This window comes from Rosa chinensis, chromosome 6 (assembly GCF_002994745.2).
Source record: "Rosa chinensis cultivar Old Blush chromosome 6, RchiOBHm-V2, whole genome shotgun sequence".
NCBI classification, from domain to species: Eukaryota; Viridiplantae; Streptophyta; class Magnoliopsida; order Rosales; family Rosaceae; genus Rosa; species Rosa chinensis.
This window is the reverse complement of record NC_037093.1, coordinates 26,671,498-26,688,714: the sequence shown is the minus strand read 5'-3', so window position 1 is coordinate 26,688,714 and position 17,217 is coordinate 26,671,498. Positions and strand designations below refer to the sequence as shown.

General features: G+C 35.8%; 1 long non-coding RNA gene across 1 annotated transcript; it reads right to left on the bottom strand.

Moving 5' to 3' along the window:
• Window positions 1–7,127: 7,127 nt before the first annotated feature.
• On the bottom strand, window positions 7,128–8,108 carry LOC121049807. The gene is made up of 3 exons (XR_005801377.1): window positions 8,058–8,108; window positions 7,845–7,942; window positions 7,128–7,179 (listed from the first exon to the last, which is right to left on the bottom strand). It is a non-coding gene; the product is annotated as an uncharacterized LOC121049807 (long non-coding RNA).
• Between the last annotated feature and the right edge of the window lie 9,109 nt (window positions 8,109–17,217).

The window sequence follows — 17,217 nt, the reverse complement described above, 5'->3', positions numbered from 1 at the left end:
AATTCGTAACAATAAGTACTATCCAACAGACCAAAACAACCCACTAGGAACGGCCGGACCCACCCCCACAGGCAGCTGCACTTGAGCCCCACGCGCCGCCGGTCAACCACCATATCTGGCTACCAAATTTCATCCACAACATCGTCTCATTATCCTAAACATCTTTCATAACTGTGGCCAAGCTCAATTTCAAGTTTAAGTAGTCAAAATTACCTCAAATCTGTGATATCGTTCTCGCCGTCGATTTGTCGTAATCCGCCCAAATTGAGGTTACCCACTGGCATGGGTCGAACCACGAAGACGAGGACTCCATGTTATAGGTGGTGGAACGGCCAAAAATTGCTGGAAAACGCGAAATCACTGGAAAACGGAAATACCACCGCGGTCACCGCCTTGCTGCACCTCCTATGGCCCAAATCGAGCCACCAAAATACTACAGACGTGAAGAGGAGGAAGAGAGGGTTCCATAGCCACCGGCCTTGTCCAAATCCGTTGCCCGACGAGGGAGAAACCGCCTACCAAAGACGACAGGGTTGGGGAGAGAGAAACGGAGAGGAGAGAGAGAGTGGTAGGATATGATCTACTATAGTAAATTTTCAAATATATACTAATTTACCATAAACAGTAACTTTACCTTTTCGCTTATAACTTTTGCATACGAACTCCGATTTTTATGTACAATATATGCACACGTTCAGTTTAACATCCTCTATGACTTTGATGAAGAAAATTTTATCAAATTTTGATCCGAACAAAAAGTTAACTTTCAGGGCCCCATAAAAGGTCGAAACGGAGCCGAAAATAAAAATAACTCTCGTTTACCGTCCGAAAGACTAGTAAAACTGTAACTTGAGATTCGGGACGTAACACTTGACATGTATCAGATGACTAGCCAAAGTGGCTGACGTTATCCTCCATAAACAGATCATTCTTTATGTGCACCCACATTTCCACAGTAACCAATCACAAGTTGCCACATCTGCATTTAATTTCCTTCAATTAAAATTCAAAAATTTCTTAAAAATAGCTCGGGAATCCTAAAAATTGACAGAAAAATACTGCAAACTCTTGGCGACCTCTACTTTCTATTTTCAACCTCAAAAATAAAATTCACCAACTTCAAAATTGAGGATCTCACAGTTTGCCTATTGATGATTCTCTTCTAGTGTACATGCTTTTGGACTCACTTCCAAATGAATATTCCCAACTCAAGACACTATACAATACTCAGAAGGAGAAATGGAGCATCAATGAGTTGATTTCACTGTGTGTGGAAGTTGAAGATGAAATGCAAAAGCAAGAAGGTGCAGAAATGGTTGTGAATCTGATGTCCAAATTCAATACAAGAAGAAATATGGGAACAACAACAAGAACCACAAACCTGGTACAACTGTAAGCACCTATAAATTCATTGTGAAATCTGATTATGATAAAATAAAAAACAAACCTATAGGTGGCATTAAGTGTTTCTTTTGCAAGAAACCTGGTCACTTTAAGAAAGATTATGAAGGTTTCAAAGTTTGGCTGAAAAAGAAAGGTAGTTTTCTTTCAAGTCTATTTTCAATTTTGAGCCAAATGCTTTTGTTAATGACAACTCTTGGTAGTTTGACACTAGTTCCCCTATTCATATTGTCAATTCATTATAGGAATTGTCAGACCTAAGAAAGAATAAGACAAGGGTCTGTACTGGAAGTGGCCAAAGAGTAGCTGGGAAGGCTGTAGGAATTGTCAAGCCCAAGCTTAGGAATAACTATGTATTAGTTTTAAAGAATGTGTATTGTATTTCTAGTATCAGTAGAAATTTAATCTCTGGTTCACAATTTGTAGCAGACAATGGTTTCAGTTTCTCAAGTAATAATAAATTTATGAATTTCTATTATGATTAAAGGTGTTTTGGTGATGCAAATCTTTTGAATGGTTATTGGTGTGCAAACTGTGAAAATGTTTTGACTGAAACTATTGACAGGAAGAAATTTTTTTTTTTAAGAAAATCAAGTTCATAAAAAAAGTTTTCTGATTCTTCATCTTTTCTGTGGCACAAAAGACCTGGCCACATTTCAAAACAAAGATTGCAAGAACTTGTGAAACAAGAGATTTTACCTGCCTTGGACTTTACAGATTTTGAAACTTGTGTTGATTGCTTGAAAGGCAAGATGACAAATGCTAGGAAAATAGGTTCAAAAAGATAATTCACATAGATATTTGTGGTTCTTTTCCAGTCAATGCAATTTGTGAAAATTGCTATTTCGTCACTTTCATTGATGATTTTTTCAAGGTATTTTTTTTTGAAATGGGGCTGGTGCGGTTCCCTCAAGCCTTGATTAATGAAATTTCATAATACAAAAGGGGGGGGGACGTAAAACCTGAACCCCATATTACAATAAGCATGAAGAGAATTAATTTTAGAAAAATCATAAGCTTTGGAATTTTTCAAAATCTATAAGGTTGAGGTTGAAAAACAATCTGAAAAATTGATTAAGGCTATCAGATCAGATAAGGGAGGTGAATACTTTGGTAGGTATACAGAACAAGGACAACACAAGGGTTATTTTGCATTGTATTTGCAGGAATGTGGAACAGTGGCACAGTACATCACTCCATACAATCCACGGCAAAATGGAGTGTCAGAAAGGAGGAATATGACCTTGATTAGTATGGTGAGAAGCATGATAGTGAGCTCTGCATTGCCAAAATATTTGTGGGAAGAAGCTTTGAAAATAGCAAATTATATTTGCAATAGAACTCCAAGCAAGGCTGTGCTGAAAACCCTTTTTGAATTATGGTGTGGTTATAGGCCTAGTTTAAACCATTTTCATGTGTGGGGTTGTAATGCAGAAGTGAGAGTTCATAATGTGGCAGATGGAAAGCTTGATTCTCAATTTGTAAATGGTTATTTCATTGGCTATTGTGAAAAATCAAAAGGCTTTAAATTTTATTGTCCAAACAAAAGCACAAGGATTGTGGAGTCACATAGAGCCACATTTTATGATGAACTGTTTGACAACATTGCAAGCAAAGAAACAGAAGAACAAAGGGAAAAGTTGCAGAACAACATCAATGCTTCTGAAGAATAGTTTGTGTATCAGGATTGCAGTGCCTGATCAATCCCAAGCCAGAATTGCAGTTCCAGTTCAGTTTAAGAAAATGACTTAACTGAACTGTTTTCAAATCTTGTTCCAGGATCATAGCAAACTGATATTGCAGGACATCAAGTTGGAGTTGAAATGCAAGACACTGTTGAGGGTGTTAATGCAACTATAGTTGCTCAAAATGAACAAAATGTGAATAATGAAGTGCAAGTGCAGTAAGTTGATCAGCAAGATGCGGAACAAATTGAAGCAAGTGCAGCACCAAATGTCTCAACCTGTGGCCTTGAGAAAATCTACAAGAACCAGAAAATGTGCCATACTAGATGATTAATTACAAGCTGTACTTGACAATTGAAGAAACTGACCTCGGAGATGAAGATGATCCCATCTCAGTTGCAGAAGCTATATAGTCAGTAAAAAATGCAAAATGGAGGTTGGCAATGGAGGATGAGCTTCACAGCATGGCACAAAATGATGTGTGGACTTTGGTTGATAAACCATGTAATGCTAAGCCTATAGGATGTATGTTACACCCCACATCTGATGTACCCTTTTTTACTGAGTTACACGAATTTCTGTATGTTTACCATTCACGGTTATAATTTTAACGTTTAGGGGAGTGGCTAAAAATTGACTTTTTATGGGTTAACAATTGGAGAAAATTTCCTTCATGAAAGTTGTAGAGGACGTTAAACCGAGCGCGTGCATATGTGGTACGTAAAAATCGGAGTTTGTATGCAAAAGCTATGAGTGAAATACGGAAGTTACTATTCATGGTAAAAATTTAGATAAATATGGAAAGTTACCGGGTAGGTTTCCAAAACCGGAAACCCACCCCTTTTTTTCTCTCCTCTCCCCCGACTCTTCTCCCTTCCCTTCGGGTTTTTCTTCCTCCCTTTGATTCCCCACTTTTCGGCCACCAACCGGCGTGCAGCCGGCCACCATAGGAGCGCCTCATCCCTCTCTTTACCCTAGTGACCTGGGATTTTGGAGTTTTGGCCATGAAAGTCCAGATCGAAGCAAGGTTCGCTCCGGTTGCAGTTTTGGGATTTCGCCGATTTCCGGCAATTCCGGCCACCTCCGACCACCAAGTTAACGTCGAAGGTTCGGTTTTTGATGGAGATCATTTCCCCTAAAGTAGTTCATTCCAATTTGCATTGTAGATGTCTAATTAACGATTTTGCATTTCTAGGGTTCTTGAGGTTTCGGGGCTTTTCTTCACCGGCTTGATTCGACTACTTCAAGGTAAAATTGAAATGTGTTGCTGTTGGGAAAATTGTTAGGTCTGTTGTGTTGATGTTATTGCCGGAATTTGGTGGTCATTGGAGGTAGTGGTCGCCGGCGCGTGGACCCCACGCGCTGCCACTGTAGGTGGCGCGTTGAGCTGCGTTTTAATTGTAATTTTAGTTCCATAAATCCTATAATGATTGTAGAATTTGATACATGAAGTTTGGTGGAAATCGGAGGAATTACGAATTGAGTTTAAAGGATTAATTATCGATTTTCGTGAGTTCGATCGCTGAATTTCTTTCGAATTCACTTTAGATATTACATCGATGAAAGATTAATGTTGGAGTATTAAGGATGGATATTGTGGAGAGTTGAGGAGTTGGATTTTTGGAAGGGGGATGTTTTGAATTTCCATTTCTAAGTATCGTAAAGTTAAAATTCCGTCCTGTGAAATATATATTTATGAATGCTATTCGTACAGGACGAGAGGAGTCTCCATACGAGGAAAATCACGAGCGACGTCAGGATTGACCGCATACTGTGAGTGGACTTTTATTTTCAAGGATTGATGCATGCAATCATTTATTGCTTACGAATGTTAAATTGTTTATCGTATTACGTTTCCGAATTTATGATTGATTTCTAATATTACTTTGATTTATGCGGATTCAGAATTTATACTATTTATATTATATTTATATGCGGCGAATTGAGATTATAATGAGATTTCAATGAAGTAAAACTTTATATTTATTTATATCCTATTTATTTTGAACTTGAGATGATCTTGGCGTGCGGGGTCACGTCTTTGCACACTTGGATTCTTATCTTGTGAAAAATGTGGGGGAAACTATACAGATTTAATGGTTTTCGACGATCTTCTTCCTCACCATACGCGGGTCATGTGATTAGGTCTCCTCCTCACTTACTTTGTGTTTGTGAGTGGCAGTTGAGGTAGCTTTCTCCTCCTCACGTGGGTGGTAGTCGAGGTAATGTTCTCCTCCTCGCACAATCTATGTGTGAGTGGTAGTTGAGGTTATTAGTTCTCCTCCTCGCACAATCTATGTGTGAGTGGCAGTCGAGGGTAGGTTGAGCCTGAGGGGCTCCATTCCCGTATGGTGAACTCTTTTCCCCATATCCTTTTGTTGTTGTTCTTGACTAGCGGGGCTGGTCGGTTTTTCTTGAGCGGAGCTTCTCGTGGTTTTCTTAATTATTGCATGCATCGGGAGTTTTATTGATATAAATGTGGAAAAGTATAAACTCCTTTTTCCTTTCAATTATTTATTTTTGTCCACTCACGCTAACGTTTTTATATACTTTTCCCTGGGCCCTTCGGTTTCAAATGCCCAGATTGCAGTATTGCTGCTCGGTGTACGAGTGTGAGCCATAGTGACCGCACCTGCTTCCGCCATCACATTCTGTAGGTTACCTGTTTAACCTACTACACTCCTTGTCCATTTATATTCCTAGAATGCTCTGATTACTACGAGATATGTGACTCAGACTTGTATGAATTATATTTGAGGTCTATGACCTAACTTTGGTGATTGTAGTAACCACTATGCCAGAAAAGCAATCAGACGACAGAGGAGATCTGTCGTCTGATTAAAAAAAATTTTGTTGTCTAGTACGGTGCCGTCTCTTGGGGCATCAGATGACAGATTTCCTCTGTCGTCTTATTTATCAGACGACAGAAATTTGTTAGGTCTTCTGTTGTCTGATGAAATCAAGACATGAGGATAGTGAATTCAAACGACAGATAAATGTCGTGTGAACTAAAAACAAATAACAGTTCCTTATAATTTCTATGGTCTGAATGGACTTATAATAACAGTTAAGTGTTGTTTTATTCCAGTTCAATAACAGTTAACTGTCATTCTTATTCAGTTTAGAATACAATTATCTATCGTCTTTAGTCGCCTACGATAACATTTATATGTTGTTTTATATGCATTATAGTCACAGATAAGTGTACATTGAACTTAGTTAATACTACATTTATTTACCGTTTGATTTTAGTCACAGATGACAGTTAAATGACGTTTAAAGGGAATATAAATAACAGTTGTCTGTGGTTTTTATTAACTTATAGTAATAGTTATATGTTGTGGCATATAACTTGGAATTACAATTAAGTGTGGTTTAAAAGTTGTTAAGGTTACATTTATCTATTATTGTGGTTTATACTCTACAACAGTTAACTGAAGGTTGAAGAGCACAGATAGGACAATTATTTGTTGCTTGAAGCTAATTTGAGCGACAGTTAAATGTTGTTTCATTTTCGACTCTGTCTTTGTTTTGACATGAAGACGACAATTATCTGTTGTTTGATAGTGTCCAAATATGAACACATTTTTTCTTGTTTCTGTTGTTCTTTGACGCGTCCAACAACATCATTTTGTTGTTGCTTTCTATTCCAGATGTCATAATGGTATCCCTGTTGTGCCATAATCATATAAATCTGGGAACAACACAATGCATTCATCAAATATGAAATCCATTCACAAAAATACTAATATTTGATCAATCTGTTCCTGCAGCTATGCATACATCCATCATGGAGCTAAACTTAATAAACATCACTTCAATAACCCATAGCAGTTGGCATGATCAACAAATGTAACCCAAAAAACATTGATATCTCATACTACTGATCATAAACTGTCCTTGCAGGCCAAAAATAGATACTCAGACCAACTGCATAACTAGTTAATATGGGTTATAGATGATGCATGTCCAAAATTAGAATCTTCTCGACACACTAGCTTTGTTGAAATTGGCTGACATACTTTGCCCACTGAAAAGTGTGGACCTGATCAATGTCTTTTTGTGTGTAGAAGTGATTTGCTTTCCTTTCCCACTGCAAGTATTAAAAAAAATACAAATTGATGTGAATGGATATGTTTCACAACATTAATCAGAATTGGAAGGAGTTGATATTTATATATATTAGTAACCAGTAGTGCAGATTCAAAGAGACTATTAATGTATATTAGTTTTAATGTTTAATCAAAATTGATCATTTCATTGAAACATGCTACATAGAGTTCACAGACTATTAATATGGATTAGTTTCACTATGTTCTTCTCTTTTGAAGGAGAGATCATGTTAAGGGAAACCGCTTTAAAGCAACAAATGCAAATCTTCTCTTAGATTTATTTCATTTATGCCCTGGACCCAAAAAAAAAACATATATACAGAAGTACAGAACTCAAACATCTGCACATCAAATAACACATGAATAGCTTTGGTATATGATACCAACAGAACGAGAGAGAAAGAAATTGGTAAATAGGTAGCAAGTAAAAGAAGCGAAAATTAACAAAGTTTATATGCATACTCATAGTCAACAGCTTTAAGCACTTCATACATTGCTGTCTTTATTTATCACAAATAATCCTAAAGATACAACAAAAACTCTAGAGGCATGCTTTTAATTTCACCAGGTAAAAGTTATTATCAATTACCTGAAATAACTTGGGCAAGTAAAAGTTATATTAGAAACCAATTGAAACAGTAAGTACCATCTCATTTCGAATAGATAAGGTAAACTTCAGATTATTATACCAGTCCTTATTGTGGTGTAGTATGCTTCTAGAAAAGATCCTTGGATTCCCTCGTTCTGTGTAAGAGAAATGGGACATAAAAAGTATCTGTTAGCTTAATGATGATAATTGTTGAGGTATGATAATGAGTTGCTGCTATAATTAGATTGTGAAGGGAATGGTAGCTATTACCTTCTCATTAACTAAAACAAACTGAAGACCATTGTTTCTAGGAACAGGTCTATATTTCTTCACTCTCCACACCTTGCAGACTCGCCCTTTGATTTGTAGGTCAGTCTGTAAAGGCTGGATATCTCGTATTCAAACGATTGCCATTGTGAGTATCACCTGTCAATAATGAATAATAATGCAAGTAAGTAGTTATTAGAGAAAGAAAAAAAAACAAAAAAAAAAGGAAGAGGAAACAGGTGCTGAATATGTTATAAAAGAAATAATACTTTGAAACCAATTCAGCTATCATACTTTTACAGTATAGTGACAACTATAGAATGGTATTAAAAGTTATGTGCAATAGAGAATAACAAATCTAGTAATACCAAAATTTTTACAAAAGCAAACACACAATTCAAATATGATCGTACCCTTACTTGTAGTGGCATCATGCTGATCATACACAAAACTAAACTAAAATGCACCCAATACTTTAAGCTATGCTCGAGGAGTATCAATTGATTAGCTCTTTTTGTGGCATTCTAATTATTTTCTGTGGATGGCTTTAGCCATAACAATTACAGCCATAGCAAAACCAGGATTGGTCAAGTTACAACTTAAATTCAATTATGTTACATATATGAAATACCTAGCAAAAATAAATCTCATAATCTGTCATCATTTTAACAATATTGGTTGAAAAAGATTATCAAAAGCCTCTAATAAGACTAACAAGATTCACAAATATAACAGAATGTATAATCTCAAAAAACTCTTAACATAGACAATTGCAAGACCACAAGCAGAACATAAAGATGAAATAAAGAGAAAGAAATAAAAGGTTCTCTACTCTTTTGACTACGTCTGAAAGTCAGATTAAACCAAAACACATTACTCTTCAAAGTATAAACAACACATACCCCAAAATAGGTTTATAAGATTGCGCATGCTAAACAATCGAAATAACTATAGATAACCACTATCAATTCTAACTAGAAGAAATAAACAATTTGTAAACAACTTTTCATCAACATCAATTTAGAAAAAGGACATGAAAGAACAGAAAACAAACAACAATTGCATATATAACAAATCAAGGAGCAAACAAATTCTAGGAACTAAATTAACTAGAACAAGAGCTCAGATTTCACACTATAGGAAAAAATACAATTTGCCAACACTTGTTCTTTGACAGAGTAAAGAAAATCAGCTCATAAGTAATTAGTTTGCTGAAATCAAATAAAAGCTACTCCTCATCACCCAATTCGATAAACAGTTAACAATGTAATACCCGGACCAATTGACAAAACAAACAAATCAGTGAATTATGACCAACAAAGTATTGATAGAATGATCTTGCACAAAAAGGCACCCACATTTGGACAACTTTCTCCATAAAACAAATAGGCAACTAAATGAAGAAATAAGAACTAGCTAAATGGTTTTCAAAACTAACTAATGAAGTCAAATTTCAATATCTTTCAACTAAAGAACCATATTAGCAGAAAGCCCAAACCCTCAAGAACAAGTGCCAGGATAAATTAGAAAAAGGTTCAGTGAGCAATTGCTAACTCTTACTAGTAAGAATATAACATAGTGAAACTTAGAGATGAAAAACAAATGGGAATGAAACCCTCCACACCAAAATCTCATAGCCTCACAATCACAAGACCACTTTCATAAAGAACATAAAGAAAATTATAAAATCAAGAAAACATAATTTAAGATGTAGAGTCACTCACTTCTCAAGCAGAAACTTCCTCCTCACCCGAACCAACAAAACCATCGATACCATTCATATTGAAAGATATATCTGAAGGGGGGAAGTTTCAAACTCTAAGTTAAAACACCAGTAAGCTCTATATATGAAGGAAAGTTAAAAAAAAATTGATTACAAAAATTCAATGGATTCAAATTGTTTAAACTTTTCCATACCAAGAACCGAAATCATATCAGATACAATCTCAAGTACTAAATATGGACTTGCTCCAAATCATAAACTCATGCATTTTAAACATGAATACATGTTAACTAATAAGCAGCTGTCCTTTGTCATAAGGCCATGATTGATGAACGATTAGGCAGAAAATGGACCTCAAAATTGTCAGCCTATATATATGTAGCTCAGAAGAATCAATTAAGTCAACTACATAGCTCAAATCAGAACAAATACTTTTCCCCATTATGGAAAAGCTCAGCAAGATTATGAAATTGTCCAATTTCCAAGCTGCAAAGGACTTGAAACCTCATTTCTATGCTTCTTTGTAAAACAAAAACTGAAAATAATTTACTCGACATAAGTATTCATTGCCTCAGTGTAGAATGTCTCACCTAAACTCTCAGCACAAGTTTCTGAACATTGCTCCAAACTTCCCCAAATATGGGACTAAAACTCATAATAGTTCTCCTAGGCAGACAAAAAATGCAAATATCAGAAAATTGCATAAATGCATAACATTCTAGAGCATACCAAAGTGAAGAATGATTGAAATAGTTTTGTCAATATTTAACTTATTAGACATCCCCAAAACATCAATTAAACCCATTTACTAATCCAGGTTGATATTTTTTATGCAGCTACCCAATGAACAACAGAGGTAATGGAATCAAAGCTGAAAATAAGCCATCTTCTGTGGATGGAACTAAGGAAATAAGCCATCTCAATGAAGTTTTTGCATCAGAGCTTACAATCTACATTAAAAGCACCTTACAATCTGCATTAAAAGCACCTTAGCAGGACCTATGTCCAAATGAAAAATCTCACTTGCTACACTCATAAACTAAACCCCTTGAAAAATTTACAAGATAAAACTAAACAACCTCAAGTATCTACTGTAAAAATATCAAGTCAAAAGAAGAGCAAAACTAGTCCAAATAATTTTCCAAAAACGACCACTGTTGCTGCCCAGAAATAAAACTATCACTGTCAATGGAAATTCCAAAAACTCCATAGGTTTCAATACCATCTTAAAATTATTGAAATTTAACAAAACCATTTAAGATTCAACAATTAGAACACGTTAAAAATTTGAGAACAAAACCATCATTCCATGGACCCCAAAAAGTTTCCCTTCAAACCGCAACCGAAACAAATGTCTCAACTTAAACATGCATGGTTCAGATGATTTTCGAAATTTTAAAAAAATAACTATAAGATATGAATTCTTGAAAATTTGTAAAAAGAAACTAAACACAAAGATAAACATCCCAAAAAAATTTGAAGACTGAAATAAATCATTTGGCCTTTCAACTGACAACTACAAGGCATTCTTTAATTCTGTAGGCAGAAAATCCTGTACCTCTATCCCAAATTGAGAAAATCATGTAGGCTTCAAAACGGACTGGAATTTTATGAAATTTTAACCGAAGAACGATTAGGAAGTCTATATATTCAACATTCAACAACCAATCAGCCATTTGACCATTTCTATATATGCAATTCAGTTTACCAAAACTGAGCGTAATTCAAAACTTAAATGAATTACCAAAAACTCAAAAAGTCCATAATAGAGCATAATTAAAAACTGAGCATAGGCAGTAATCAATCACTAATCATGCAAAATAGATGAATCAATTGATACAATTCCCATTCACAGAGGCCAAAACAGATGCAATTCAATTAATCAACTAATTCAATTCCCATCCAAAATAGATACAGAGGACAAATATCATCATCTCAAAACAATGCAGTAAGCAAAGTCCAAAATAGCTCCAACAATCATGAATCAGAACACCACAGTCCAAAATCCAAAGCTTGACTATGAGATACACAACTACAATTCAATTAAGTTTATAACATTCACCGAGCTTGCAGAAGGCCAGAATCACTTCAATTATGACTCAAATCAGTGAAATCACTCAATGCCCAGCAACTTAACAAGACTCACCGAGCTTGCAGAAACACCGAATCCAAAACCCAGAAATCGAGCCTGAAGAATCACCACTTGAACCCAGAAATCGAGCTTGAAGAATGAAGAATCACCAAGCTTCGAGGTTGAAGAATCACCGAGCTTGAAGCCTTGAAGCCTTGAACCCAGAAACCCAACCCAAAATCAAACCCAGAAATCCAGCCCAAAATCAAACCTAGAAAGCCCTGAAAAGTGTGAACCCAGAAATTGTGAGATTGTGAGACTAAAACCCATAAATTCGATTGAGAGTAAAACCCAGAAAGACTAAGAATAGAGTTTACCTCCGAGCTGGAGAGCTAAAGAGCTGGCTGGAGAAAGACTGAGAATCGAGTCAATCGACTGATCTAGAGAGAGCCTGTCGAATAGTGAGAGAGCGACTGGCCGACAGAGAGTGTAGAAAAGAGAGAGAGAGCGACGGAGCGACAAAACCCAGAAGAGAGAGTGACGGAGCGTTTCGCGTTTTGACTTGTAACCCAGAAAATAGGGTTCTCTCACCTCTCTTCGAGTTTTGGGTAAGGATTCTTAGATTTGAGAGATGGCCGATTTTTGAGAGGTATAGATGGCTAAGTTTTCCTCCAGATGCTGTGAGCTTCGAGTTTCTGGTTGCTAAGAGAGTTTTAGACAGAGGTAATGTTTGTGGGAATGAAAAACACGAAGCTAGGTTTTGTGCTATGTCAAAAGAGACTTAAAATAAAAAAAAAGTCAAACTCACCTTATTCAAACAACAGAATTTATTGGCTCTATTGTCTGAATAGTTTTCCATTGACTAGTCACCGATAGGGTTTGGGCATTTGGGAGGGAAAAGACTTAATCTTGTTGGAGGGAAATCTAAACTTTCTGCTAAGAAAATTTTCATCTTTTCAGATGACATTTAAGTGTCGTCTGAGTCTGACCATATCTTCAAAATGAAACAAGCATGGTTTCTCATTGTATTCAGACAACACATTTAATTTATGTGTCATCTGAGTTTAGTCTGAAACACTCAGACGACAGAAATTGACCATTCTGTCGTCTGAACTCTGTTGTCTGATAGCTTTTTTGGCATAGTGAACTTTTACCTTTTGGAGATTATGTATGATATTATTAGCTTTGAGATGGGATTGGTTGAATTATGGGAGCAGGGTGGCTCCAGGAGTTGTGGTTGGATTATTAGAAGTGAATTTTAGTTTTCCGCAGGATTTTGGGTTATCCATTTTTAATGGAGGTTATGCAGAAATTTTTTGGTAAACCTCCTTTAAAGGTGGGTTCCGCATGGCCACTTCGGATTCCAGGGTGGAATTCGGGGTGGGTCTTGTCAATGTAAATGGGTGTTTAAGACAAAAAGGGATGTAGATGGTAAAGTAGAGAGATACAAAGTCAAGTTGGTGGCTAAGAGCTACAATGAAAAGGAAGGAATTGATTATAATGAGACTTTCTCTCCAGTCTCAAACCAAAGATGCATTCAAAGTTGTCATGGCCCTAGTAGCACACTTTGATCTTGAGTTACACTAGATGGATGTCAAGACTGCATTTTTAAATGGTGATGTTCATGAAGAAATCTATATGTTGCAGCCAGATGGATTTGCAAAAGATGAAAACAAGGTTTGCAAGCTTAAGAAATCAATATATGGTCTTAAGCAAGCTTCCAGGCAATGGTACCTCAAGTTTGATAAGTAACATTTGTTTGTTGAAAGAAGCAAAAGCTTTTTCGTTAAGTCAGTGTGACATGAAAGACATGGGAGAAGCACATTATGTGCTATGCATTGAGATAACCAGAAATAGAAAGCAATATGCTCTAGGTTTATCTCAGAAAAATTTTGTGGACAAGATATTGCAGAGATTTGGGATGTAAGGCTGCAAATCAGGTGATGCACCAATATCTAAAGGAGATAGTGTCCTAAGAATGTGTTGGAAGCAGAAAGCATGAAGAATGTGCCTTATGCAAGATTGGTGGGAAGCTTGATGTATGCTCAGATTTGTACAAGGCCTGACATATCATTTGCAGTAAATATGCTTTCAAGGTTTCATTCAAATGCAGGCCATGAACATTGGATAGCAGGAAAGAAGGTATTGAGGTATCTGAAGAAGACTAAAAATTATATGTTGGTTTACATAAAGATTGATGAGCAAGAACTTGAGGTGGAGGTCAACACAGATGCATCTAAAAATCAGACATGGATGATTTGAAGTCAACATCAGGTACATCTTTCTTCTAGTAGTAGAGCTATTTCATGGAAAACTGCATAATAGACCTTGACAGCAGCATCAACTTTTCAAGCTAAGTATATTGCTATATTTGAAGCAATAGGCCATGCACTGTGGTTGAGAAATTTTATTTCTCATTTGAAGTTAATAGGTTATGTGGAAAGGCCTATGGTGATTTAATGTGATAATGCATAAGCAGTCTTCTTCTCAAAGAACAACAAGAGGTCTTCAGGTTCTTGGAACATAGATATCAAGTTCTTTGCAGTGAGAGAAAGTGTTAGAGATGAAGAGATTGAAGTTGTAAAGATTGGAACAAAAGATCAGTTGGTAGATCCATTGACAAAAGCCTTACCAGTAGCTGATTTTGTTAAGCATGCTACAAATATGGGAATTACAGACATCATTTAATGCTGAATTGTACATGTCAGCATTATCACCAGTTAGTACGTATAATTAATGACTTTATTGTTGTTTAATTGTGATATGATCAATAACGTGCAAATATATTATTAAGTTTTATCCTATTAAGCACCTGCTAAAATCAAGTGGTACATGTACAGATTGCAATTCATATGATGGAAATTTCATGTGAGTTTAGTCTGCTGCAATGTGATCTTGGAACATTAGTGTTCATTTTCATTCACTATGATTCTTAGGTTCATTAATTGTAGTTAGACACTATTGACAGAATATGAACTGATGAATTTTGAATAACTTGAGTATCTAAACTTACAGTGCACACTTTAGCAGATTAGTTTATATATGTGACAGTGCATTTGTGCATCCAACTTCCAAGCAATGTCAAGTTCAGTGGGAGATTAAATGCCTGGATTGAGTGAAATGTCAATATCTGGATTGAGTTCCAGTGGAATTAAATGCCCCATTCAATTATATGGTCGCACTTTTTTTTTCGTTGTTGTGTGTGTAGTTTATGGCATCTACTTTGTCCCAATAAAAATTAGAGAAAGTCCTTAAAAAATCTGAGGTCTCAAGGAATGCAGGCAATTGAGTTGAGATTCTGCAAGTCAATTTGAAAGATGTAGAATCTTCTGATGTTAACTAAAATTATAGAACAAACTTAAACGCGAAAATTTTTTTAACAACCATTACGCAATAGGTTTCCTTCTTTACTTAGGACTCCTCCTGATTTTATCCTCTTCTTCGGCCCAGGACCACGGTGTTGTCAAAACCTGCTAACAGAACTCATTCGTTCAACTTCAGAACATACTTTCTTATGAAAATAAAAGTGTTTAAAGCACCTATTCATGAAATGAATTTTTCAAGCAGGCTATTGTGTTCTTCAAATTGCTCACACATTTTTTTCATTCATAATACAAAATTTGTTTCTTCCAAATCCTCAGATTGTTAAAGGTTCCAACCCCCAATTGTTTGATGATGACCTGGAGATTCTTGGGCCAAAAACACATTCCATCTGATCATCTTCCAGTCTTACCACAGACTATTATTAAAATGAAAACTCAAAACCATTTAATCAAAGGACTAGCAGATAGCTGCTGAACCAGCTCTATATTTACTTACACACTTTTGGAAGTCTTTATGGTAATAAAAACGTACCCAGAGAAACAAAGTAGGGGTATTAACAGTCTTTATGCTGTGAAGGCTGTTGAATAGGATGAAGCGTAAGACATTGTCATAGATAGAAATGGAAATTGGGGCATTTAGGTAACTCAAGCCAAACTGACAAACTTAGTAGCTTTTAGAGATGACGGAGCATTCGATCTTAACTTCTCTGATTGATTAGTTGCTCATGCCACTGTTTAATACAAAGCAACTAGTAACTACAATGTATGTGAAGCAATTGTACACTACATAATCTAGAACGGTATAAGATTGGGAAATGAATTGAAACTCTAAACTTCCACTCATTTCTTGTTCAGTTCATAGATAAATGGCTAGAAATAGACTGATAATGACTTATTACTAGTTGAAATTATACAGCAAAAGGAATTAATTCTCTGCGGTCAATTCATCCATCTAAATAAATAATACAAGAGCACCAGAGCCAGAAGCAGTGACGATGGCCATAGTTATTATGCCGTATTAATGATGATGGAAAGAGAAGTTGCTTACTGGGCAGATGTCTGAGAAGTGTAAAACTAAATTACAAACAAGCTCACCCTATTATATTTGTTCAACAATAACTTGAGGAGATTAAACATCCATTGACATCAAAAGTTGAAGCCATTGTAGCAGCTGCAGAAACAAGGATGAAGACGAGGTTGAGATCTTCTGCTATTCACCAACTTAAGCTTCTGAATGGGCAGAACACAATGCTTATAAAATAGTGGTGATAACAGGGACCCTAACCTCTTATTTATACAAGTTCAAGTCGTAGGAATCCTCCCATAAAGATTTTCCTTGAAGAACAAGACTTGTATCTTAGATTCCTAATGCATCACAGTTTAGGACTTTCTTATAGTCCAATTAATGGATTCCTAATCCAATGCTAAATACACTATCACATTAGATATCTAGGTTGATTCTTTTCCAAATCCATGTTGTATTCGATTTAATGCTTGGATGGTTTCCTAGTTGCTCTAGGATAACTTGTGATGAGTCCACTTTTGATCTAACAATCTCCTACTTGGACTATCACTTGTTATCAAGGACAACCAAAACTGAATAACATCAACTCGTTTACAACCAACTGAAGTGTGCACCAGAATAAGGAAAAGTCTCAAAATCCATTCAGCATGGTTAAAACACAGTGCTTATGCAGAGCAAGGAAAAGCATACACTTTAACAAAAATGCAGCACTTCCAGACCACTAACATAAGCTCTTGCATTCCACATATGCTATTAAAAATAAAATGATACAGTATATGAACATCGTGTATTACTAGAAGATCATATACCTAAATGGTCCAACAGAATGTTTCAAAATGAAACTCAAGCAAAAACTGAAAATATTGATGGTCTTAATGCTTGTACTTTAAACTGAAAGAACATGTTCACTGAAGTTACAAGACCATCTGTTATCAAGGTAAATCAAGAACACAAAATGAAAGTTACAGAAAATTTAAATAAAATTACAGTAACACAAGTTGAGTGAAATACCTCGAGAATTT